The 26458-nt window shown below is 39.1% G+C and overlaps 1 protein-coding gene across 7 annotated transcripts in view; it reads right to left on the reverse strand.

Annotated features, from left to right (window-relative positions):
- atp2b4 (ATPase plasma membrane Ca2+ transporting 4) overlaps positions 1-22740 on the reverse strand; it is a 125154-nt gene extending 102414 nt beyond the window's left edge. For 5 of the 7 annotated variants that reach the window (XM_079598103.1, XM_079598105.1, XM_079598100.1 and 2 more), the window contains exons 1-2: positions 22066-22738; positions 20638-20701 (exon numbers count right to left, since the gene is read on the reverse strand). The gene's annotated coding sequence lies outside the window, so the exon portion shown is untranslated. Of the gene's footprint in view, positions 1-20637; positions 20702-21394; positions 21538-22065 lie in introns of those variants that run through there. The other 2 variants (XM_079598101.1, XM_079598102.1) reach the window with 2 other exon arrangements.
- Between the last annotated feature and the right edge of the window lie 3718 nt (positions 22741-26458).

Raw genomic sequence — 26458 nt, forward strand, 5'->3', positions numbered from 1 at the left:
TTTAACACCATGACAGCTTTGGATCAAAACACAATCTCTTCCTCTGAGGATCATCGCTAATGAAAATTGTGTGTTAGAGCTCTGACATGACAATAGACTGTATACAGCAGACCGTATCCAGCTACAGTAACATACTAGATTCTTACATTTTCTGAAGATCTATTTTATCCAATCGCTAAGAAAAGTAGCACATATCACTTAACACATCTCTCCTCAACAAACCACATTATTTATAAATAGATGTTACAATATAGTTTCAAAACAGTGATTAATTGCTGTTAACACCAGGGTCAACAGTGTGTATGGAAAGTTAACGGATTAAAGATATTTTACATTTCTGTATCTTATCCTCCACTAAAAAAAAAAATTGTTTACAGAGTTAGCAAAGGACGCTTACCTCAACATTTTTATTTACCCCTATTATAGCAAGGTTACCTCAACATTTTTATTTACCCCTTACATCAATGGCCAGATTAGAGATTATGTCAGATTTTGATGACAAACACATTGTTCGAACATTCTAAAACCCTACAAAACCAATTGAACGCTTAGATTGAACACTTCAAATGATTAAACAGAACTTAATGAAAATGTGTGGACACAAAGACATTTATCAAGGCACTTATACAATTTGCCTAATACTGCTCTGTTCTGTAAATCTTAAACACCCAGGTAGCCGACAATCCAAACATCCAAAACGAGCGCACAGAAAGTCACCTCTCATACTGTATACTGCACGATACCGAGTTCTCTTGAGCTTCTTTTTGTACTGAACAGACAAATACACAAAAATGTCAAAATATCCTTGTAAACAACAGTCGATTATGTCTTAAGTGAACATAAACAGTTGACAAAGGAAACGTGTAACCGTACAATAGATTCATGTGTCAGCACTTAAAGTGACAGCAGCCTAATACAACTGTTGCTGTCGGTCACTAATGCTAATCAAAGAACAAAGGATAAAGAAACTCACTCGCAGACAATTACTTTTGTAGCTTTAATAAGGATTAATCTATATTTAATTTATACAATTAAGACTATGCAGTTATTTTATATTTGATTATTAAATTTCTGTTGCATTTATTTTTTTAACACTACTGTTAGACATACCTGAACAACGTACAGCACTGTTTATTTCATTTGTATTTATATTTTTTGTATTTATTTGTGCTACTGCTCGCAAAAAACTTTTTTTTGTTATTGTTTTATTACTGACTCTTTTTGACAATTCATTTAAAGTTTGAAATAAAGCTTCTTGCGCTGTCTGTGTAAGCTATTTCAAAAAGCATTAACCCATTGTAAACACAAATACATTAAGTGAGCAAAGATTTAGGGGATAATTTCTATTTAAAAATAAGCAAATGGGATTTTGGTTGACTACCAACTGTATTTAAAATAGCACAGCCTGCCTTTAAATTGAATGGATGGCTTGACATGATGCCTTAGCAACTGAAAAGTTTCACAATAGTTGTCAAAGAAACTCTAGGCTGTTTTGATAAGTAAAGGCCTTCCGCTTTGACATGAGGAGATGCACCCTAGTGGCACCTCAGAGGGAGGAGGTTAACAGTTGACATCTGATCTCGGTTGTCTCTCTCGCTTCATCATGACTTGGGATTGAGCTGCAGGGAGCCTCCAAAGACCATAAGCTTGTTCAGTTGAAGGCCAACTACAGACCATGAGCTCCCATCCATCTTGCGGTTTGTCTTTGACATCTGCAGGGAAATTGGCTGATAGGAGGCTTGACCACAGAGCCACACCCAATGTCAGCCAATGACCCTTTAGGAAATTCAACTCAAAGCAATCCATCTTCTGGCAGACGTTATGTTGCTCTGCATAAGATCAGCTACATTAAACATGCATCACTTTCACTACAAAGAATTGAAAATGGTTCCAAAAATATAACTGAGAGGTTAGGAATCCTCAGGTTAGGGAATCCCCATCCACCCCCACACCCATGAATTCATGTCACAAGATGCTAGCATATGCTGAGCACACAAGTTTGACCTCTTAGCAACTTCTGCTCAAACACAGAACATTTGGGAACCATAACGGGGCTTGTTTTAAATGGGGTAATGGAATTTCTTGTAAAGCCTATTTTTTCAGTGGTGATGAGGACATAAAACACACAGAACTTATTGTCCGACATTAGCCGTATCTTACCACATTTTGCTATGCTGCTTGTCACACACAAAACCACATTAATAGTCAGCCTTATGCAGCAGTGGAAAAAGTTGGGAAGGAGAACGCAATCTACAAAGGCTCCTTCTTCCACTCCTCTGACTTGACTCACATGGTCGCATTTCATTCCTTACTACAGCCTGTCTTGAATACTGAGAGTTCTTGTGTGGAGAGCGAGCATGTGGGTTTCAGAAACTTGCGCATTTTTGACCCATTTTGCCCTGCATGTGCGGTCCACAACCTCCACATTCCCTACCAAACCATGAATATATTGGGTGTGTCACACTATATGGAACATCACAACAGTTTCCACCCATGACAAAGCTAAAATAGATTCTAAACTTCCCCAAATACCACAAGAGGAAAGTGGCTGATGACATGAAGGAAAAAAAACTGGGGGGAAAAAACACTCCATTCATCACTGATACTTTAGAGATTAACCGTCATCAATGTGTCAAACAATAAGGTTTTAAAGGAAAATGTCTTCTGTAAACACAGAAAACATCAATTTGTGTACACCACACCCTCACCCACTTACCGAATAAGCTATTCCCTCTATAGTGATGTGACAGTGAGGAAATTAACCCACCGGTTGATCGCAGAGCGAGCGTTTTCAATTAATTCCTATGGAAGTTTCGAATTAGCAGCAATTCGAGGCAATATTCTTAAAGGCCGTGTTGCAGGGTTAATTTTTCAACTAATTTGTGCAATTTGCTTGTTGGTAATAAACATTTAAACTGTTATCCATTGTATTTTATGTTGTTGGGTATCACAAAACGGAATATAATATGAAGAAGTAGATACTCTTACAGCGGTTTGCAACGATTCTCTTTTCCCCCACAATGCATTGCATGACGTCATCTTGGGGAGAGAATTTACCAAAGCCCGCCTTGAGAGCGACTAGAGAGACGAGTAGTAGACGAGAGTATTCAGATAGAAGTAGTATTATAGAACAATTATCTATATTTATCTATAATCTAGTATTATAGATAAATAGACAGATAGGCTAGTATAGAGATAGGCAGACAGCCAGATAGCATAACGTTAGCATAGCTAGCTACACATCTCTAGTCACCTATAACGGTTTAAGTTGGTTCATAAGACTTGGTGTAAAAAGTAAACAAACAAATAACATACTCGTGCGTGCTGGCTTGAAGGGGACCATGATCCTGCCTGAAATGGGTGTATGCTATCTTCACCACAAACGGCAGCATGAGGCAGCATGCCTCAAATCCTGGATGCTGAGTGAGGCACGTCACATCGGGTCGCGGGGTGAGCTCCTCGACCAGCGACCAAAACGCACTCACTGCCCTACAGCACAAGCTTTCCAACGCAGTTTCCATGGGACCGCACCGCCCGCAAAAGCACCTGCCAAACACCGCGACAAACACACGGCGGCTACGTTTGCAACAACATTTTCACCGGAGGAAGAGATAAACTCTTAGAAACGCCCATATAGCAAGCATGATGCCTTCTATTTCTATATGACAAAGACAAAGGTTACCAGTAGGCTACTATGACAAAGGTTACCGGTACTTATCTGAACTAACGTTAACGTCATGATCACTGCCACAAGAAAACATTGATTTTTCACTCAACGTGCTATTCAATGACAGTAAAAAAATAAAAATATGTGTCGTTATTGTGCACTGCTGCTCGTAGACTAGCTCCAGTGCTCATTGCTGCGTTGCTAAATGATAGCAACTCACCAGGACACTTCACCAACTCTCCACTCATTCTCCTCGGCTATAGTTCTAATACTAGGCTGAGGCTACCTTTCCTCCACTTCTCCCCAACGTGACGTCATCACCGAATTGCATTAAAAAAAACGTTAATATCAAAAACTTTAAAAAAGTCTTTAAGACCATTTTTGAGACATTTTAAAAATGATATACATATCTTGAGTGATTTATGTACCCATTAATCGACAGTGGTGGTTAACCTGCAACATGGGCTTTAATGAAAAACACAACAACTAGAAAAACACAACTAACCCTTTGCAGGTTCCCTAATAGCATTGGTTTAAATCCAAAATATTGCCAAATAGCCTAGGCGCTTTTACATTTAGCTTGGAAACCAAATCTTCCACCATCGTCTTGTCAGTCAGCCTGTGACCCTCGAATGAAATCTGACTCCTGCTGCTGATCTGTGCTGCGACTCGCTCACCTCACACCACATTGAGCAGACGAGTTCAACTGTAGTGCGTGTTCTCTAAATGATTTTATTACTATAAAAAATCTAAACGACCATGGGGGCCGGTGCCATGGTGGGCAGGTAATGAACACTGTAACACCGACAACACAGAAAGCCTGCATCTCTGTGAGAAATATGATGTGGTAATGTACGTCACTGCCAGGCGTTGAGAAGGCATGACAGTATTTTGCATCCATTATAAGGAACAGCATGATATTAACAAATCTGTTTTAGATGGCAGAGACCGATATTCAAGTTTTACACACCCGAGTGTGTATTTCACAAAGCACTAACTTCAAAGGATTAGTTCACTTTAAAAAAAAACTTTTGCTGATAATTCACTCACCCCCATGTCATCCAAGATGTCCATGTCTTTCTTTCTTCAGTCGAAAAGAAATTAAGGTTTTTGATGAAAACATTTCTCCTATAATGGACTTCAATGGGCCCCAAACGGTTCAAGGTCCAAATGACAGTTTCAGTGCAGCTTCAAAGGGCTTTAAAACGATACCAGACGATGAATAAGGGTCTTATCTAGCCAAACGTTCGGTCATTTCAAAAGTAAAAAAAGTTGAGTTTTATAAGCACAAATGCTCGCCTTGCTCTGTTCTGTGCTGCGCGTTCGTGACGTCACGCAATACGCAATTATGTTGAAAAGGTCTGGGATGTTTTCAGCTTCCAGGAATTGTGTACAGATCCTTGCAACATGGGGCCGTGCATTATCATGCTGCAACATGAGGTGATGGTTGTGGATGAATGGCACAACAATGGGCCTCAGGATCTCGTCACGGTATCAATAAAATGCACCCGTGTTCATTGTCCATAACATACGCCTGCCCATACCATAACCCCACCGCCACCATGGGCCACTCGACCCACAACGTTGACATCAGCAAACCGCTCACCCACACAACGCTATACACTGTCTGCCATCTGCCCTGTACAGTGAAAATTCATCCATGAAGATAACACCTTTCCAAAGTGCCAGACGCCATCAAATGTAAGCATTTGCCCACTTAAGTCGGTTACGACAACGAACTGCAGTCAGGTCGAGACCCCGATGAGGACGACGAGCATGCAGATGAGCTTCCCTGAGACGGTTTCTGACAGTTTGTGCAGAAATTATTTGGTTATGCAGACCGATAGTCGCAGCAGCTGTCCGAGTGGCTAGTCTCAGACAATCTTGGAGGTGAAGATGCTGGATGTGGAGGTCCTGGGCTGAGGTCCTGGGCTAGTGTGGTTACACGTGGTCTACGGTTGTGAGGCCGGTTGGATGTACTGCCAAATTGTCTGAAACTCCCTTGGAGGCGGCTTATAGTAGAGAAATGAACATTCAATTCATGGGCAACAGGTCTGGTGGACATTCCTGCAGTCAGCATGCCAATTGCACGCTCACTCAAAATTTGTGACATCTGTGGCATTGTGCTGTGTGATAAAACTGCACATTTTAGAGTGGCCTTTTATTGTGGCCAGCCTAAGACACACCTGTGCAACAATCATGCTATCTAATCAGCATCTTGATATGCCACACCTGTGAGGTGGATGGATTATCTCGGCAAAGGAGAAGTGCTCACTAACACAGATTTAGACAGATTTGTGAACAATATTTAAGAGAAATAGGCCTTAGAAAAAGTCTTAAATCTTTGAGTTCAGCTCATGAAAAATGGGGGCAAAAACAAGTGTTTCGTTTATAATTTTGTTCAGTGTATATATATTAAATTACATAAATATATAAGACATACAGGGGCATTTTTGCCCCTTATCTTGAATCTGGGGGCATTCTAATTGCATTTTAATAGACTAAATCACACAGTAAAAGTCTAGTCTAATCTACTAGATTACATCAAGTAGTGTATACGTGCACTCAATGGGTGCGTTTTTGTTTAGTTTTTGTAATGTGAGGGACATACTCGATAATGCCATCGGGCATCCCTTATTGTCGAGCCCAACATATGTTCTGCACGCAGCACCTGCTACTCTGCATTTCTTTAAGAAGAATCCACTTTTTTAACAACTTAAAGTCCCTGATCTTTTCACATTTCAAGCTCAGATTGTTTTATGATTGTCATGTTGTATTGAAGGCTTTGTAAAAACTGTTAATAGAAGTCTTAAGGCACAGCAGCAAAAAAAACAGCCCATATGACTTAGTGTAAATGGCAATAATAAAAAAAAACATTACACCTCTTTGCCATGTTTTGGAGCATAACTGCTTTGTTGATGAGAGGATAGGCAAGGACAGGTTTCTTCAGCAAACATCAAGCTGCACTGGTCAGCGGGTGGCCTTTAGTTCACACAGATCCCAGCACTGTAAACCCGCAAAAGAGATCAGGGAGGGCCTCGATAGGAGGCATCATGCCCAAGAGTTTCCCACTTGGCACGACGCCCAGCAACTAAATTAGAACCATGCCTCTGCCAGGCACCTCTGAGATACAAACAACTACAACCAACTGGAGCTGGGCAAAGAAAAGTTTTTTAAATGCATGAGTGAAAGATATTATTTATTTTTTTGTAGCCTTGATGAAAAGAGGGGGCACAGAACAGAAAAGATTTGTAAAAAGCAATGCATAGCTATATGAAGCAAGGAAGGATAAGCAAATCAGGTGGGGTCTCACCATAATTTCAGCACCTACCGAAAGTGATTATGTCGTCATTGTTTGGCTTTAAATAAATATCAAATAAGCAGACCAAGGAACGGACAATGCAAAATAAACAATGGCTCTAAATTCTCTTTCACTTGATTCTCATTGATGAAGTACTGAAGTTAAAACAGATACAATCTCATAACAACTCAAGAGAAACCGACTTTCATTTATTCCTTATGCAAGTCAAAAACCTATTTGAGAAGCATCAGTTTTCATGTGCTGTAGCCAACCTGTAGGACTGTTCATTCCAAATACCCTCAATCGGTTCTGTAATTGAGCACTCCCTCAGCCTTGTCTCTTAAAACTTTTAATTAAGAATTTGACAGAATCTGTTTAGGGTCTGTCATACTGTCTGAGACATTAATCCCCTTCACCCCACTTCTCTCTCTTCATCCGTATCTCGTTCTCACTTCCTCACAAGGGCATCTGATACCTGTTATCTTTCAGATAAAGGAGGAAAAGTGTTGGTCAGAAAAGGCCAAAGATAGATTGCTCATTGAGATTATTGAAACTTGTTTGTGTGATAGACTACAGGCTCTGTACTAAATTTAACAATTATTTATTAAACACTAAATATTACATTTAAATAACCATTTTAATTTATAAATAATCCGCTTTTCAAACAGTTGCAATGTGCAATTTGAACAAACTATACAAATATTTAAAAACTATTTGTATAGTTTTTTTTAAATATTGAAAAATATTTGTGCTACAAAGTGCAAAACATCATAACTAGTGATGCACCGATGTGACTATTGTGGCTGACACAATAGTTTCAGAAATGACTGATATTGGGCACCTTTACCTGTGTGTACCAGACGCGATGCGATAAGATCCAGCGACAAATAATTTGTCTGTCCACTCTAGCCATGACGCGACATGCGTACAAATCAATCAAAACCCAGAGCCAATCAGAACAGCGTGTGGGCAGGCTCTCGCGTCAAGTGCACAGCACCAGAGAGTAATCTTGACGGCAATCGCAAGAAAATGGATAAGTAGCTACATAATCAAATTCACAAATATTACACCATTTAAACAGTATTCAAATACATAGGCTACTGAGTTACTTAAACAATCTTTGTCAAATAATACATGTTTCTTCAGTTTGAACGTTCTTGTTTCCTTCCATTTGTTTAATTTCAAGATCTGAGGTGAATTATCCATTGTTGCTTTTATAGCTACAAAGCTGGAGCACTAAATGATATTCAAAGTCACATTACACGCTTTTAACATTAAATAAAGCACATAAACGGTGCCTGAGATTATCATCGCCACACGTTGTGTTTGTTGTTCCAGCGCGACGTCTCGGAAAAATAGAAACAGTTTCTAAAATAGAATCGTCGCATGTCGCCGTCGCGGCTGGTTAGGACATAAACTCTGATTAACATGGAAAAGATGCATTTTATCGCGTGTCGCGGCATCGCGTGTGGTTAGGACACGGTGTAATGACTAGTTCGCGCGCCCACAATGAAGTGCGCGCCCCTACACACAAACACGGGTTCAAACCTTGCCCCGTCCAGCACGGGTGATATAACAAATGTTGATCGTGTGCCCACTATAAAGTTCGCACCACTACACATAAAAACGGTTCCCACAGTATCAGTTATTCCCCTCGCTCTGACGAGAGACGTGATAAAGGGTGCACCCTCTGTAAAGCGCGCGCCCCTACACACGAGCGCTGTTCACAGCTGAAATGCGCTCGTGTAAAAACAAACATCCCCGCCCCCACACGCACGTCAAATACACAGGAATGATAATCGGCCTGTCCACATCGGCCCTATTTTGACATCGGAACGATACCGATGTGTAAAACAATGACCATATCGGCCGATATTATATCGGCGGCCGATATATCGTGCACCACTAATAACAACTGAAACAACAACAACTGAATTTTAACAAACACTACACAAACTGTAAAACACTGAAGTGCAAAAGAAAGTACAAAACGCAGAGCTGGGAATTTACTTGAGTAAAAGTACTTTTCTGAGTTCACAAGTAAAAAAAAAAAAAACACACATCAAGCCTGGGTCGACACATTAACTGTAATTATGAGCCCGAGCCTAATTTAAACCCGACCGTTATGACTGACGTTCTCAACTTTCTACTGCCCGTAAAAAGAGGGGTTTTTTTTTTTTGTACCTCCATGAAATACCTTCAAGTTAGCCTACGTGTCGCCACCATACACATCAGCATAAATGCTCCTGATAAATTATTTGTTATTAAAGCATTAACATTCACAAACCACTGTTAATTTAACATAAAAGCAAGCAGGCTGCGTGCATGGTTTGCCATGACTGAATGCACGCAAAGTGCGCTCCCTTAATTCCTAAAAAGCTGACATCAGTTCATCGCGATCTCACACATCTGTTATTATCAATGAAGCTGACTGCACAATTAATCTTTCATAATGTCTACACCTTGTTTGTTATAATCAGAGGATTTGCCAGCATGCAGAATTCAGCACTGAACAAAACGTCTGTTTTGAGCGGAGAGGGGATTCTATCTTAAATGCTTCTCTGATATATGTGATGCGATCTGGGAAAACCCACCACATGTTGAAATGTGCCATATTACAGTTTTGATACCACATTAAAGCTGGGTTCAAGCCCTTTCCAAATCTGTTTTTATTTATTTTATCGTTTGTCTGTAACAAAAGTTATGGTTATCTGAAGTCGGCTGATCGCTATGATTTTCAGGAACGGAATTTTGAGAAAAACGGGTTTAATTAACTGTCATGTCCTGCTAGCGGGTGACTGGCGCTCTTTTTTTATTGCCTTTTTTTCATATCACATATTTCAGTAATCATCAAAGATTATATATCATTAGAAAGCTTACAAACCCAAAATTCATCCTGCGAAAACCGTTTTGAAATTGGACGATTGAGAGGCGAGCAAGATCTTTTAAGCGAGCAGGTACTTCAGACTCCGTTGTTCTCTTGTCCTCCGCATCACACATCACACGATAACGTTGGATAAAAATAAATACATAAAAACTTGCGTGCCGTTGTAGTTTACACAGGACTGGCGGGATCTTTATTCTGATATGTGGTTTATTTTGATAGGTGAAACGGTCTTTATAATGTTAAGAGAAGGAGAGCTAAATGGGCGATTTAGTTTTTTGCACCTCCTCTCCGCCGTGCGTGTTCTTAAAGAGAAAGACACAGTCTTTTCAGCTTGCCACTATAAATCGCTATTTTTCTGCACTAAACTAGTGAATTTTCCCAAGATATATTCAGAGATGATAGACAAGATGTTATAGAATAATAATTGAATGAAAACCCAATTTTGACAAAAAAAAAAAAAAAAAAAACTTGACATTCGATCTATTTTTAGACCTTACTGAAAACTTACCAGCGCGACATCCGACGGGTTTTCCCAGATCGCATCACATATGTCTGTGATTAGTTACATCGCTCAACGCTGCAAACATGTTACAAATAGAAACTCTGTCCTGTAAATCGTTTCTATTTTGTTTACACACAGAGTGAGTGCATTACCACCCGCGCTCGCACTCGTCCATCAAATCTAGTCCCGCACCGCACGTCTCTAGATCACGGGCCCGGCCGGAGTATAGCAGCGGGAAATATCGGGCTCGGGCAGAGAATCTAAGCACTAAACAGGACAGAGTAACACGGTGGATATCGCTCATTTAATTTTTTTTGACAACGCAGTTAAGGTGGCAGGCGTGTGTTGCTTAGGCGGCCACAAAGTGTGTTCCAAAGTGCTGCGGGAAACCTTGGGAATGGCATTTGTGACAGTGGATGAGCCCAGGCATTTCACCGTTTTCTGTTTGTCAGCAGCTTTGATTATAACAGCCACCAAATAAATTAAATCTTTCCTAATACAAGTGGAATTAAATATGGGCCAATAATAACAAACAACAAGTTGTGACAGTTCACACAAGTTTTGGGCCTGCAATTACTGACAGTAGAAGTACACAAAATCCCTTTGGGGGTTTCATTTGCCCTTGAAGAGTGTTACCTCTGAGGCTCTTGCTCATCTGTGGCTGTTGATACAGATGGCTATGTCACCAACTACCCCAGGCTAATAGCCCATTCAATTAATACATTTTATTTCTTAAATATATCACAAGTGGGAACATGACGCGTTTCAATATGACACACTGGATGCAATCTCTGTAAGCTGCCCTGTTTGGGAATTTTCTCTACAAAGCATGGTCATTGTTTTCATGTTCTTTTTCCATTCAATCTTCCACCCAGGCTCGAGTTATTGACTATGCCGCCCACCATGGCCCACAGTACAAGGCCAGCAGTGGAGGTTGAACGTGGGACCTGTCAATTGACTAACAGTTGTGCGGGGAGACATCAGTGATCGTTATGTAACTGCCACTGCTGTGTGGGCTGCAGGAGCAGAGCTATCATTCTGATAGAGCCAGGAAAGCTGCCGTCTCATTGAGCTAAGACCAGGTTCTCTCACTGTTATACTGGTCATGTTTCTGAAATTGATATATAATCTGAAAGTGTATTCTGCCCTCGTAGGCACTGCTTCACTGGGAGTGTAAACTGGGTCCTGCAAACTTGCTTAGCTGCTTTGTGCGTCTCCAATTTTGTTTTTATACTAAACACATTATAAAACCCACACACTACACAGCAAAGTGGCTTACAACAGTGTTTTAGACTACAGGTCTAATAAAGCCTTAAGACAGTTGTCTCAAACTTAGTTCCTAGAGGGCCAACGCTCTGCAGAGCTCAACTAAGGCTGGGTATAGATACAGGTGTCCCAATTCAAGTCGATTCTTGATTTGATTCAATTAATTTAATTATTTACTTTTCACTGGCCCCACCACAAAAAAAGTAATAAATTAACCAAGTTATTGTTTTTGACCCATGTATCCTCGTATTGTAATAAATAAGGTTATGACACCAAAAATGTTAGATACTAGTGCAATTTAACAATTCTCGATTCCAATACCAAAGTTTCTCTACTTAAATTCGATTTTTGAAATATAAACAATTTGGTCATTAAAATGTTATTATAACAATGTTATAATACAAACCATTTATGCAATTTAAAGGGCACCTATTATGACATTTAAAATGTTCCTAATGTTGTTGTGGGAGTCCCCAACAACAGTTTTACATGCATGCAATGACAAAAAACACTTTTGTTTTCGTATAATATGCATTTATTTTTACCTGATTTGCTCACCGACTCCCAAATGAATCGTTTAACGACTCGTTTTTCGAACCCCTCCTTTGCGCGACGCTAATCTGCGTTGATTGGTCAGATGACCCAGCAGTGTTTACAGAAATAATACTTATTTTTAACACGGAGTACAATGATGCTTTTATCAATTAAATTGTATTATAATAATGATTATAGTCCACTGCTTTATAGTTTGTAGTAAAAAACGAAAAATAAGATAAAGAATTTAATGTTATGTTAGCGAGCATAGCCCAGAGTTCATATTGTAAAAGCACAATCAGTCTTTGTTTGCATTAGCCCGATGCATAAACATAACGTTTTACAAAAAAAAAAAAATGCAGTTACGTTACTACGAGGTATTACTCTATTCTTTAGACAACTCCGAAAACAACGACAAACACTTCACATATCTCAATACAATTGTCATTGAAGACCTAGAAGCTAAACGGTGCTTACACAACAAACAAAATAATTATTAAGCATGCTACATAAAATATAAAAGCAAAAATTATTAATAACACTTACAGGTTGTGATACGGAGGAGGAAGCTGATGCAAATACACTTGGAAGTTGGAACTGAACCTTCCTTCAATATCAGCCAGCTCGCGAATCCAAGTTTGATTGCATTTAAAAAGCAATCGTCTTCAAAATGACGCGAACAAAGCACAAGGCTCGGACTATACTTCTGTGGTATAGTGAATTGTAGCCACTTAGTCTTCAAATGCTCCTCCTTGGGCAGATGAAAAAGGTTTGCTTTTGAGCCGCACTTCAGAACACAGCGTCTCGTCGCCATGATATTTTCCCTGGCCTTGGAGAGCAATAAGTGGGCGTATCGTATTCAAATAACTTGACAAGTTGACGTCATCTAGTCAGAGAAAAAGCTTCGGTCTTCTAACGATTCATAAAAATGACTCCGAGTCGACTCTCACTTTTGAAAGACAATAACTTTATATACGGTGCACTTTCATATTTCAAACTTTGCAGGATGTTTTTGTTCACTTAGATCTATGTTACACACTACATGAAAGGTAAATTTCAAAATTCCATAATAGGTGCCCTTTAAAAATTTGTATACACATCAGTTATGTATTATAGTAATGTATCAAGTGACAGGGTTCCCTTTGAATTTTACAGCATTTGTTCATAGAGATTTTGTTCTTGAGACAAAACTGACAAATTAATATACAGTATATCCAAATGAAACTATGGAATCGAAGTGAATAAAATCACAAGCTTGTGAATCAAAGTCTAATCTAATCGTGAGATTTGTGTCAATGCCTAGACCTACTATCTAATGTTGATGCAATAGCAAACACAGTTAAACACTGTTTTATAACCAGCAATCATGCACATATCACTGTACACACTGCATTAAACATAACACAGAAGTGGGAGGGTGAAAAATAAATAGAGATAGAATAGAAGAGGGAGGGAAAAGAGAGAAAAAACAAGATGAAGAAAGTAAAAGCACATCTTCAGACTACTAGTTTGAGAGTGGCTGATGGGGGGGGGGGGGGGGGACCATCCTCCACTAGCTCCCAGTGATAACACCACAAGTGTTGAAGCTCGCTGTGATTGGAACAGACAAATAAAAAAGCATGTTTGTTTTTCCAGCCGAACGAGTATGAGCATCTGTTACAGGGAGGCCCCTCTCTTTATCTCTGTCAGCAGAGATCTTTCTCCTGCCACTACATGCCGAGCAACTTCACATCCAAATGCATCCACGTTCTGCTGTAACCCACTGCTAATGCAAAATTACTTATTCACGCATTCACCATTTCGCCAAAGCTGAGCCAATGTGACTCGTGGCATCCCTACAAGGTTCCTTTGGTCGCACTGTTCTGCTGTCAAACCCAAGCACAAACACGCCACACCGTCTGACGGGAGAGGAAAACAACGTGCAGATGCTAAGAATCACCTGACCTCTGAGTAATTTGTGTAACATGCTATCAGGAAGCTATCCAGGAAAAAAATAATTTTGGTGCAAGATAATGTTAATGTGTAATAAGGCAGAATGCATCAGGACAAGCATTTGAGTGTCCGCCCTAATTGTACAGAATCGACTAAGAACATTTTTGCTATACATAATAATGGGTGAATCTTACAAAACATCTCAAGAACATGTCTAACCAGATCATATTTCAACCTATAATCAAAGGAAAAAAATAAGAAATTATTAGGACTGTAATAGACTAAAAAGTAAACATGTTAAACACAATTAAGAAGTTGATCTAATTTGACATTCATGTTTCTAATCGAACCATCCTCCATGTTTTTTAATCATTATCTAAGCTCATCAAGTAAAATTACCTTAAGAAAATAAAGAAAAGTAAAGTGTAATATACACAAGAAACGAAATATTAAAAGCGCACTGTAATTTATGCTACAATTGACTTTGTTTTCATGAAAATATTTCGGTTGAATATTTTTATCAATTGAAAGCTGTAGAAATTATATTTTCCAGGTCACTGTGAGATTAAGTCTCCATGCTATCAAAATCAACATTTCTTAATTTTTTATGTTTATTGTAATTATTTGTCAATGCACAATTTCTTTTTTATTTAATTCATGTCCCCTTGTAATCTTTAATCAAAATAACTTCTACCGCTTGTAACGACATCTCATCTATTTCGATAAGTGCACCGGTATGAGGGACAATGATCACTCTCATCCAGTAAACTGTCACTCACATGAGATAGCAGCAATTAGCAAACAACAAAGATCCATCCAACAATCCAATCAATTCCCAACGGTGACTTCAAATCACTCCCTGCAATTCTCATTACCAAATAAAAATTTGGGAATTACAAAATATCCAAACACACAATGGTAATTAGTGCTGGATAGTAACTGATTATATGTAATCTGGATTACATAAACCGACACCAAAGATTTAAAGAAATCATTTCACTATTAAGAAGTTTTTTTCAACATTGCATACATCTAATCAAATGAATTATTATTTGAATTATCACTCAGGGAGCCATTTAACCATGCGTTACGGTCTTTGGAAGGCTTTAAATCACGTCATTTCAAATTTACATGCAATGCAGGAAATCCTAAATTTGTCAGCTGAACCTCTTTGACCAAATATATTTACTTGAAGTAAGCCCTTATATTTTAAAGGAGTCATGACGTGAGAAAACTAATTTTCCTTGATCTTCTGGCATATAGGAGGTCTTTGAATCATTAGTACAATCTTTAAGTTCCATAACTTAAAATGTCCTCGTCATCAATAAAAAAAAAGTATTTACATAATCAAGCTGTAAAAAGCTTAGTTTGGATCCGAGGTGTGAGCTTTGTGTGCGGGCATAGAAAGAATTCGTCAGGAGCCGTTAAAAAAACAAACTCCTGAGCTCAAGTCCATCGTCAGTGTTGTGTTTGTTAGGCACTAGGCCATTTTTCTGTGTTCATTTCTATTTCCTGTCGCTGTGCATGCTCTTTTATTGTATATGACAATGTAAACAGCCCAATAACCCTTTTATTTAAAGGCTTAATATACATACCGGTCTGTTGCATTACGATTAGGAGTGACACGATTCTTGAAAATTAATCTAACATAAATCTATGTTTTTGTGGTGCCTGCGGAGATGCCCTGCCATGTTAGTCGGGCTGCCAGTGAAAGAATATGGTACACGCACATAGCAGACCTTGCAAACTGTTTTTTTTTTGAAAGAGGAGGGGGTTCAAGTTCTGTCGATGGGTCTCCTGCATCTACAGTTGTCATGCTATCTTTTGACTGAATGTCTAAGTTAAGGGGGTCGCACACCGGACGAGAAGCGCAGCGCCACGTCTTTAAAATTCAAACACGTTATTCTCTATGAGTGTACACACACACTCGCGTCTGTACGCGGCGCCCAGCAACGGCTCAGGACCTTGTTCAAAATCCTGCCGTGCCACAGAGCGCCATTTATATAGTTTTATATTAAATTTACATTTATTTGTCTCAAATCGTCGTTATGTGACTTCGCCCTGTGCTGCAATATTTAGTTTTACATTCATTTACAGAAATCAGCTGGTTGAATGAAAATTGCTGATGTTATCGGATTCTCAGGTGACATTCTCAATTCATTCAGTTAACGGACGCTCTGAGATAAAGTGAATTCAGACTGCAGACTAAGCAACGATTGTATTTAATTGTACAGTACAATCATAACATAGTACAGACTAGGGGTGGGCGATATGAGCAAAAATATATATCACGATATTTTTCGATGTCCGGACGATATCGATATTATATTGTGATATGAGAAAAAAAATTGGAATCACATTTTAGTACAACTTAGTTAAATCCCAGGCAAAATATGCATTTAAACCCTATATAACTAGAAAAAGGTGAGGGATTTCATTGGACATAGAAATGAAAAATCTTTTGCAATTTAATGGGGGTAAATTTACATGGTAAAATTTCTGGTGAGCTATGGTTTTGTATTATTGCTTGACACAAATTTGATAATATTGACTCATATGTATAAATATTAGGTACACAAGATGGGTGTTAATTTTCTCTTTCTCTAACCTCACCTAATGCTGTAAACACAGAGAGCCCTATATCAGCTGGTAGCCTATAATTTAAGGTTAAAAATAACTCAAATTAAATATTATGCGTTTATTATAACAACTTTAAGTAAAAAAATATATAATAAATATGTAATATAGTGCACATATTTAGCAAAATACTCTAGCTCTTTTTTCTAGCCAACTAACGTTCTATATATGGTCATTAAATGGCTTTCCTGAGGTAAATGTTATGTGACTATTCTCCAGCTGTTTTATTGACCGCAGTTGAAAAACACTGATTGATCGATATTATGTATGAGTATGAGGAATATACATTTCGGTAAGTTGTACTGTTTCAACATTGTTAATTCGTGTTTATTTACTAGTAGAGATTATGAACTGATGCGCTATAGGATCTGTCACGTCACATTTACAAGTGGAAAAATGTCTTGTTTGAATTGCGCAATAAAATTGACAGAATCTGAGAGCTGAGACTTTTTTATATCATAAGTAACCTGCTCTGTCTTGTCTGTCGGTCTCCGTGTCCTCTTTGCTTCACGATTTTTCTGTACGTGAGAAAATGGATGTGTGGTGTGTGAAAGTGTCACACTGAATGCGTTGGCAGCTCTGTTAAATCTCACGCGTTCGCAAACTGCAGTTGCATATGCACGCTTTCTTGCGGTTGTGTTTAAGGAGGCGGGTTTGTGCTCTATTAACTTGGACTGTTACCATGCTATCTGTGTTTGATTATTAATGCCTGTGCATCCCGCGAGTTGGACACAGTAGAGAAGGTTAAACGTTCAGTTCAGCCTCGATTCTGTATCGTCATTAGTAGTGTTGAAAGTTGTAAAAGAGCACCAAATTGAACAAAACGATATAACTACAAAATTTTAATTTATGAATATCAAATGGTATTGCAAAATCCATATCAAGGCACAACATAATACCGGTTGTCACGTTCATACCGGTATAGCGCCCACCCCTAGTACAGACATGACCTTAATTCCATAATGTCCTTAAACATAACAATATTGCTGGCCATAAACTGAGAAAGTGCGCGTCCGGTGTGCGACCCCCTTTAGAGAAGGTTGACTCGCTGCACTTGAGTACGCTTTTTTTTTTTCGCTTGGCAAGACGACCGGACGTGACATGGGGGCGTGGCAGCATCGACGATTCCATCTTTGAATTCGAAGTTCGAGATTGTGACTTAATTTCAGTCTATTTCGATTACGATTGAAAGCAGTATCAATAATGTTAAAAATGTCATGTGCAGTCAAGTTCAGGTGTGTGCATGCCGTTTAAATTAGTGTTCTCACTGATACGCTTGTTGTGATTCGCGGAGTTAAGATGAGTTTTATAGACTTGATATTGTTTCTTATTCAAAAGTGGTGTATGTTACCATATCATCATGCTTAACACTGAGAATTTGAATAATTGTAATGTGATGATCAGGTGCGGATATCAAAATATAGAAAATAGTTTTGGGTGGTTGATTTATTTTTAACAGCAGATTCAGGTAACGTTAGAGCTGATCCAAACATCTCTAACGCACAAGCCCTATAGGGATCTCCCAGTCACGTGACCCCGCGTGTCAGCCATTTTGACGGAATACATCCGTCAGCTACTCAGTGCAGTGATGCGCGGGTCAATGTATAAACAACCCGCACCCGACCGACGTTTTCAACTAACCCGCCAGCAACTCGGACCGCAAAAAAGAAAGAAAGAAAATTTTGTACCCGACCCGTTTCCTGGCCCGCATTTATTTTAAATATTCATAGTAGCGTCATTGGGCCATAGACGTAGGAACTAGGGGTGCGGGTGCAGCATTTTTCTGAATGCTGTATGATATCGCCTAGTGTTATGTAATAAAGGCTTGATTTATTTATTCATTTATTTATTTCGTTTCATTTTCCTAACAATTAAGATGCTGCGCATGTGTTTATCCAGTCTAATCGAAGTGTGCGTCTCTCCCCGTACTTTCCCAAGAAAAATCCCGCCCGCCCCCTCTCAGAAAATACATAAAACTGACATTACTGAGCATTTAAAAGCAGCCTATTAAAATTGCACAACGGCATTGTTCAGTTCAACGTGTTGGGAAACCGGGCATTTTGTCCCGCATCAGCTTTTATTCAAAAGTTCAACGCGCTCAACATTAAAAAGGTAAATAAGGATTTCCCACTTGCATCTCTCCTGTAAAAGGAGAATTAGGAATCATAGATCCATATGAAGCACCACAAGTTCTTTTTACAGGCATTAAATGTGTAGAAAAACTTCCTGACATTGAGTTCGGTGACATTTACAGCTACTCACGTCCCATCACGCTACACCGGAGCTTTAAAAGCATACAAAAGCTTAACGTTAGCAGGCTATCGGTATCACGAGTCCGGCTGGGTCAGCAACTCTTTTATTTGGACGCCAGTGGGGAAGGATTTTTCAATCATCACCGCAAAAGTTGGTCTATGTATTTTTATAACCAAATTATAGTGACGTTACCTGTAATAATCTTTAAACTGAGTTTACAGGGGAAAACACAAAACAAAATCACCTGTTTATTGCCATCAACCACTTGTTTCTCCGTTTTATTTCTTTTGGGATCCGGTACAAAGATATTCCTTTTATATGATCACGTATTTGATCGCATCCAACTGCACAGCATCGCTCGGGCATGATAGGAATATTTCGCGACGAGCTGTAGTATCACTGGCGGTTTAGCATTTTCTATTCCGTCAAGATGGCTGCTCCAAATGGCGTGACGTCACGCGGGACGTCCCTATATAGTACCCTTTAAAGTTCAGGTACAAGTCAATCCACAGACATTTTCTTTGTCCAATTTGCAAACTGAACATGGATTTAAGCTCTTAATTTTGAACTCTCAAAGTGCACCAGATTAAAGAATTTACCTTCATTTAAAAAAATTTGGGGACAGAGGTCCACCCACCAGTCCCACAAAAACATGTGGGAAACACTGTTTACAATAGTGTTCTCAAAGTAAAAATCTAATTAGCTTAATATTAAAGTACCTAAAATACATGCTTGTAAAAAGTGTTTTCTTCAGCCGTGATCAGGATTTTACCACCTCCGCCTCGTTTTGAGCCAGGAAAAAAAACAAGTTAATTTTATCAGCATCTCAACTCAAGTTCAGTGCTTTGCTGTCAAAGTGCCTTTTAAAGAAATAAACATGTAAAATTATTAATTACTGCGCTTAATGTAAAAAAAAAAAAATTACTTTTATGATTAAATTACCTTTATGATTAATAATCCCCCATCACAGCTTTCAAAATCAGGTGCTGGCACCACCATCTGTAGAACTTAGTGCTGCTGCTCTCAAATGTTATTCTGGAGCCCTGAGCTATCCCATTTATAGCCAGTATTCACACCATGGAGACCTGAGTCACGGTACAGGCTGATGTTACCACCAGCACCCATGATCATGTCTGAGGAGGAAGGCTGAACAGTACAACTCCCCCCAATTAGAGGGAACAGATGCTCTGCAAGGTAAACAGCTTGATATGCACAACAATAAATTGCATCAGTCGGCTGGAGTAATCACTAGAGAAGAAAACTTCTCGATAGCTCCAAACACCCCCACCCTTCAGGTTATGTAAAGTTTAAAGCATGCACAAGCACACCCACTCACACATGAACTCATACAACAAGTGGTATTGTTCAGCTGTGATATCTGCTTACTGATGTCCTCGAGCTGTTTCTTCATAATTACTAATACCTTCTCATGGAAAATGAACTGTATTTGTGCAAACACACACAATGCTCCACATTTGAACACCGGAAGAACGCACTGTTTGTAGATCTATGGGATGACACCTTGATCTATGTGCGTTTCAATCACTCTCATTTGGTTAACAACAGTCCTTTAGTCATGGATTGAGTTCTCCTGGATTATGGTGGATCTACAGGGATAAGCTTTAAAAATGATCACAACATATTTCATAATGACTGACCTTTCTCTTTTGGTTAGCACAAAATAAATCGTCCTCACACCAGCAGTTAGCTCGCGAACATCACCTGTGGGAAGTAAAACAATAAGGTGGCTTTCCCGTTGCACACAAGGAGACTTTGTTAATGTAACGTTAACATGGTAAACTAACTGCTAGGATGTGTCTCAAAGGACTATTAGTAGCTACTAGCCACAGAAACCATCCACATATTCAAGATTACGTTAACGTTAAGTTACGTTACATTACGCAAGATTACGTGCGTTTCAAGCGATAACGTTAACATAACCTGGCCTTTTTGAGCCTCAGAAGTCCTCAAGGGGCCCTCAAGAGAGTAACGTTACGGTTTACGCATAATGCAAAGTCGTCGAATACTATTTAGTATTTACTATTTAGGCTAAATTATTTCGTTTTTGGGTGAACTATTCGGAATAGTTCACCCAAAAACGAAATAATTTAGCCTAAATGTCGTTCAAAAACCATTTGGCTTACTTTATTCTGTGAAACAAAAAGATGTTAGTCAGAATGACAGCCTCTGGTTCACTCGCATTGTAGGAGTTAACATACAATGGAAGTCAATGTTGACTGAGGCGTCCCTAACGTTAATTTTAGGCGAATTGACCGTTTTATATTCTCCTCAGGCTGCTGAGGCTAACTTAACCGTTACAAGACACCTGAAACTGACGTAGAGCTTCAAAAAACAAACCGTTGATAATAACACACGAATCTTCATTTAACCATTATACTTCAACATAACACCAACCAGAAATACTATGTGCCTTGTGTTCTTCTCTTTCTGACACAACTGGGGATGTTTGTTCTCCTCACAGGACAGGGAATCGAAGATCCTCACAGAGAACAAATTGCAGGGTTTCCCCTTCGACGCAATAGCGCGAGGACACACCCAGAGAGGCGCGAGAGAGGCGCGGTGGACGTTACCCAAGGGGGTGACGTCAGAAGGATCGACTGATTATCAATCAGCTAGAGAGCCTCTTTACACTTTACATAAAAATGTACTCGTTTATGTATAAAAATTAAAAAGACCATATTAGCTAGTAGTGCGAAACGTGCACACTTCAACGTTAAATGACTGCGATGACATCAATGATTGTGAAATGGTACAAAAATGCGCTAATACATAAATAACAAAATCGTAAAAGCTAAGGATATGGTTTACATGTAACAGTTATATGCGTTTATGGAATGCCAAAAAAATATTTCCACAGTAAAGTAACGTAAAAACTGTAAACGATTCCATTTCTCACCGAAAAGCTGTGCAGAAATTAATACTTGCAACAGGCACACAAAAAAATGTCTCGTGAACAAACACGGCGCGGCTCTGATGACCGTTTACAAGATGGAACATGCACGCGCACACCTGTGGACAGAAAAATCAAAGGGAGTAAAATAAAACAGGAAAAATAACAAACCTACCACAGACTGAAGGGTTGTCAGAAAGAGTGAAAGCCGCACATGGGACGTTCCTCCTCGTTCAGTGCATCGAGAAACAAGCCCTGCTCCTCAAAAACAAGCCTTCTCCTCAAAACTCCCAAAGATTAAAGACGCAAAAGGTCTCTAAGTAAACACTTGCACGGATAGGCAATGTCTTTCGTCGCTTGCGAACCGTGTTTGTTTACTCTGCATCTGGAAACTAACTTTAGAATTTGTGCCAGTCAACCAGCAGGACGGAATTAGTCTATTTTCCTATATGTAAAATGTGACCTCCGCGTTTAGGCTGAAAACGTATAAACTTGTTATATCACGTCGTTGAAAAGTAAGAAGCCAGTCTGCTCGAACCCAATCCAACAGCCTTTCTCGTCCAGAGAAAAAGAGGAAATAATCACAAGAGGGATTGAGGTATGTTCCGCTTTGGCTACGGAACGCAAACGCTACAGATCCAAGTTTTGTTTGGTTTTCAATCTTGTTTTCTACGTGTTAACTGCTCTATTTGTTGCCCCCCGTTTAACCGCCGGGAAAAGTGCGGATAAACGCAACCTTTCACCGCGCAACGAAAAAGACAGTTTCAATCACTGGTTGCCGTGGCTGGAAATCGAAAGAGGGAGATAGAGATTCAGTCTGAGGGTTGGGAGAGCTGCGGCGGAGAGGGAGGGACTTGTGTGTGGGATCCGTCATTTAAGGTGGATCACAAGGAAAATTGAAGCAATGAATGGTCAGATCCTGGAACTCCCAACACTTCGACTTGCTAGACAGGAGTAAATTATAAATAGTGCGTGGAACAGAAATATTTGTTTAGCCTATGTGATTGAAATATATAGGCCTACAAAGTTGAAAAGCCACCAGGCTTCAATCATAAAGCAAGCGCTGAGCTCTTCAATTTGTAGACATGACGATTAGTATTTTCCAGCCATGTATTTTTATTTATTTTATATTATTTTTTGATGGCGGTTTTGAGTTTATGAAAAAAGTTTGTGACTGACACTACGTAAAGAGACGTAAATAAATGAATAGTCTCCATAAACCCTACTTAAAATGTGATTTTTAAAGCTGTTTAATGAATGTGCTAACAAGTTTCTAGAAGGACTACAAAGATGCATGCGCGTCTATGTGCTTGATGTTGTAGTAGCTTAGCTACTAATAGCAACTGTGGATTGCGGTTTCAAAGTTCATTTCACTCCAGTCCATTAGATGGCGGAAATGCATCTCAAGCTGTTTTGACATCCATTAACAAATGCAAAATAGGGACTAAAATCAATGATGCCTTCATGTGCTATTAAAAATGTCCTACTTCCCACAACGTTGTGATTACGAGCTCGTTGCATTCACGTAATTTGTTGGCGGAAAGAACGGGATTCATGGCGGATTTTTTTATTAAAGCCTAAATGATATTTTACATTCTATTCATTGACGACCATAAACATTCACCACGCTGACTGAAAAGTAAAAATTCTGTAATTTTGGTGAAATTCAGGAAATTTTCACTGTGTATAAAACAATACACTTAAACATTTTATTCATGTAAATTTGCACTAGGCCTATATTAATGGCAACACAAGGCGATGTAGCTGATGTGGAATCAAAGCAGCAATCGCTTTCCCCTCCGCCATGTTTAAAGTTTATGGCTCGCCCAAGATTCCCAGTGGTAAATCCGACTTGAGAAGGCGTTCAGCATGTCCAATTTTTAACTAGGAAAATTTAATTTACGATAATTCAGATAGCATGTGAAAATCCTGGGTTTTAGTCTGTTTATTTCAACACAATATTGGGCTTTGGAAATACTGTCTATTTGGTGTCTGCTTATACTTATTTGAAAATGAGAATGGGAGTATTGTAAAACTAAGTTTTCTCACATTTCACACCTCTCTTGTGTGACTGACTAATGTAAAGACATGATAATTGTAGCATGATACAAGAGAATAGTTGTCAAATAGGCCTATATAGTGGTTAACAAACATCATTTTATTTTGTCCAGACATGTGATCTCATCAGTATTTTGAAACTAAGCTCATTCCGGCTTCCTTACTGAACCAGTAGCCCACAGGTGGCCCATTACTGTTTAGTAGCCATGGTTACCTATGATTTTATCATTATTGCATACTCTTAAAAGGGTGACTGCACCATGTCTTTTGAGATTTCATAGATGTTTTTATTCCCTGGACAGTTCTGTAACTGTTGCATCTATATAATGAGGCTGAGGCCTTATGAGTTTCACAATTATTGTGATTGCCACTGTTTAGTTTACATAGAAAGCTGTAATCCTTAGAAAAGGAAAACCTCTGCCTTTCTGAAATAAAAGTGCTTTTGATACTTAACAGATAGGAATTGAAACATGCTAGATAGGGCAGGGCAGATACTCACCTGAATGTCACATAAATATATAATTTAGGGTACGTTTAGGTTGCGTTCACCATTGTCAAAACGATCTACGCGAAAACAAACCGACTAAAAACCCTGTATTCTGCTGCCATGTCATTAGATGGTGATGAAAAACTATAGACTGAGCACTTAATACGCATGTGCATGTACAGAGACTGTTTTCAAAAACTTGCACTTTGAAACCCGTTTTCAAAAGTTTGCGTTTTTAGGCACCCAACACGCTGTTGTCGTGTAAACAAACAGCCAAAGCATTAAAGGTTTTACGTTTTTAGTTGAAAACGGTGTTGTGTAAACAGCCCCTTAGGCCATGTCCCATGCATGTCAGGTAGAGGTGTATAAAATGCAACCAACATGGATTTTTTTTTAAAAAGTGAAATTGCCTGCTGATATTATTACTCCAAAAATAATTCAGCAAATTTCAACCTCTCAGCCCTGATGAAAACCAAAAGGTTGAAATGTTGCATTGGTGCACGGACGTTTACTTTTGATCGTGTTATAAGATTAGGTTCCCAATGCTGATGATATTCCAACATCAACTGTGCAGTCATCATTTATTTAGATGCTAACACGAACTAAAACTGTGTGGTAATCCTCTTCTCATGCGTCTTGATTCACCGCTTAAGAGTTCACCGGCCGAATAACGAGTTGCATAACTAATATCAGTGTTCCTTCAATGGCATCATTTTAAATCATCTTAAATGATCTGGCTGTATTTGGTTTTCTGCTGTTTGTTTGTTTACACTTTACGTCCTTGCTGAAGGCTATTTAAATACCAGTATTTACACAGGGTGTCAACAGATCTGAAGGACTACATTAAGAAAGTGTAGACTCCCAAAATGTTCCTTCTTGGAGAGCAGAAACTTGACATGTATGGTGTGAAGCGAATGGGGAGACATCCCAAAGTATTGTGTGCCTAATTTTTACTCAAGGATCTGACTGCAGAATGGCATATTTACATTTGATACAAGTGGTGTTGTGGCAGCAGTGCGGCAGAAGGTTGGAGAATGAAGCCGGCAGCCAAGAATAAACTGTTGATTGTCCTACCAAACACACACGGAATGGATGATGATGAATGACTGCTAGAGAAGCTATGTTGTGCAGATGGTCAAAGATGTTTAAAGTGACGAGGGCAATGCTTTCTTATATGATGTATGGACCGTCACTGCTAATGGTCTATAAGATGATTCATCCGGACCTTATGGTTCATCTCAGCTGTGCCACAAAAATAGTCTTGTCTCTTTTAGGTCTCATGAACCAGCACTGCAAGGTCAATTAAGTAAACAATTAAGACAAACAGTCCTCAGTCTGTTATAGTAATGATATTCATCTCTGTAATGGAGTCTTTTAAACAGATCTCTCCAATAAACAGCCTGCCTTTGCTTGCGCTATTAAAGCACCCAAATGACAAATGTGTTGATTAGAGCTGTTCAAGAAACATCTTTAGATATTTAAGTAATCCCGATATGAAAATAAAAGTATTGCATGCATGTTTGTTGTGATATGCATTATGCAGACGCAATAGGAGTTTCAAAACGGCAGGCAAGTCCGAGGGCAGAGGACGCCGACAGCCCATCCAGAGACAAGGGGAAATCTTTACAAGTGAGAAGAAATAGTCAGGGTTTGCATTTCAAATGTTAATGTTGCGGAGCGATGGCAAACAGTAAATGAGATGACTCCTTGCAGACTGAGAGATAACGCCTAAAGCTTTAATGGCTTTTCTCAATTTTAATTTTCCTTTGTGTGTTGAAAAAAAGAAAAGAAATCGCTCTTACATCCCCATTGGCCAAATATTAGAGAGAGAAAATAGACTGTAACATAGCAGGGCCATGAGTAGTGAACAGGAGAACATAAAATCAGTTGAAATTAAATTTGAATGTTAAACTTTACATTTCCTACCGTGACGTCCTCTTGGTGTGTTTTTTTTTTTTTTTTTGCAACATTCAGTAGGCCCATCTAAAATGATAATATTTTAACGAAATGACTGCATGGGCTA

This window comes from Phoxinus phoxinus (genome assembly GCF_949152265.1).
Source record: "Phoxinus phoxinus genome assembly, chromosome: 22".
NCBI classification, from domain to species: Eukaryota; Metazoa; Chordata; class Actinopteri; order Cypriniformes; family Leuciscidae; genus Phoxinus; species Phoxinus phoxinus.